Consider the following 2,069-nt stretch of genomic DNA (forward strand, 5'->3'; position numbering starts at 1 on the left):
GTACAAACATTTTGGTTGCATGCATTATTTTTGTTCAGTTTCAGTCAAATTTATTTTTAATTATTTTGGGTACATAATCTCTGTATATCTTTTTAGTGTATATGTGATGTTTTGATACAGGGATACAATATGAATTAATCAAATCAGGGTATTGCGATAGCCATCACCTCAGGCATTTAACATTTCTTTGTGTTAGGAACATTCTAATTTCACCCTTTTAGTTATTTTAAACTACACTCCAACTTATTGTTGATTATAGTCACTTTGTTGTGCTATCAAATATTGTTATTTCTATCTATCTAACTATATTTTTGTACCCATTAACCATCCCCACTAATATCCCTTTTCCCTCTCCCTTCCCAGCCTCTGGTAACTATTATGCTACTCTCTGTCTCCATGAGATCAATTATTTTTAATATTTAGCTCCTACATATGAGTAAGAATATACAAGATTTGTCTTTCTGTGCTTGGCTTATTTCACTTAACATAATGTTCTCCATTTCCATCTATGTTGTTACAAAAGGCAGGATTTCTTTCTTTTTTTGGCTGTATATTATAATATTTCATTGTGTCTATGTATCACAATATCTTTATCCATTCATCCATTCATGGAAACTTAGGTTGATTCAATATTTTGCCCATTGTGAATAGTGTTGCAATAAACATGACACTGCAGGTATCTTTTCGATATATTAAATCCCCCTCCTGTGGATATATACACAGCAGTAGGATTGCTGAGTCATATGGTACTTCTATTTTTAGTTTTCTAAGGAACCTCCATAGTGTTTTCCATAGTGGTTGCATTAATTTACATTCCCAGCAGCAGAGTATAAGGGCTCCCCTTTCTCGGTATCTTCGCCAGCATTCCTTACTACTACCTGTCTTTTGGATAAAAACCATTTTAACTGGGAGGAGATGATGTCCCATTGTAGTTTTGACTTGCGTTTCTCTGATGATTAATGATGTTGAGTATTTCTTCATATACATGTTTGGCCATTTGTGTATCTTCTTTTGAGAAATAAGACCAAGAGCGTGATTTTTACTTAAGCCTTCAGACACAGAAAGATTTACACACTCTTGGTGACATGAGAAGAGGTAAAAGCAGCTCTTCCTTGTGTCTCTTGCATCATAAACTGCAATTTCCTCAGAAGCTGCGCTTGCTTGGATCTGGTCTCATTTTCATGTCCACCCTCCTATACTTTGTGCTGTGCTTCTGCTCCTGGGGTTTGCAAACTGCATTCCCCAGATGCCATTTCTAGCTGGCTTCCTGTTAGATTCTGTCAAACAGAGGAACGAGGAAGGGGAAAGGGAAAAGGGAGGATGGGAAGAAAACGGAGAGGAGAAAAGATGGAAATTTCTCTAGATTTTTCAGTATCTGTTCATGTAAGTCAAGCCACAATAGACACTTGGTGTCTTCCCCCAGCCTCACATGGCACTCTCTTCAGAGGTGGGAGCAGTAGTCTGGCATGGCCCCCTTTGGTGTCCAAAGACCCTGCTCAGTGTGTCATCAGAGGTGGGAAAACTGCTGAGTCCTAACCCAGCCTCAAAGGCCCAGGCACACTCAGAGTTTTGTCTCTTCCTCAAGGGCTTAACACCAGCTGACTTCCCTGCTTCCTCTAAGCTCTGAGGTTCAGATCTCAATACCTCTTGCCTGTTGCCCTCTATCATCAAGAGCAATAGCTGCCTACAGCAGTTAAGGATCCTTACATTAACACACAATGTCCCCTCTGTGCTCTTTCAGGCTTCTAATAACTAACATTCTTTCTATTACATCCTGCTGTGCATTTGTTTTCCTAAGCAGATTCTGACTGATAGAAATCACATGACAACGTGGGCCAATTCACATTGTTGAAGGCTCTGGAAGTGCTCTAAATTCATACATTAATCTCAACGTGCATACCAATAATTCGCCACTATTTACTCAACCATCCAATTAATTAGAAAAATAAAAAAACTTATATGCCATTGATAGTGAAATAGAAGTTAAATAACCTCAGGCCTCAGTGACTTTATTTAAATAACCACTGACTACTTTCTTAATGTCAGTGAGTACATAGATGTGAAAATTT

This window comes from Propithecus coquereli, unplaced genomic scaffold, assembly GCF_000956105.1.
Source record: "Propithecus coquereli isolate 6110/MARCELLA unplaced genomic scaffold, Pcoq_1.0 Scaffold522, whole genome shotgun sequence".
NCBI lineage: Eukaryota > Metazoa > Chordata > Mammalia > Primates > Indriidae > Propithecus > Propithecus coquereli.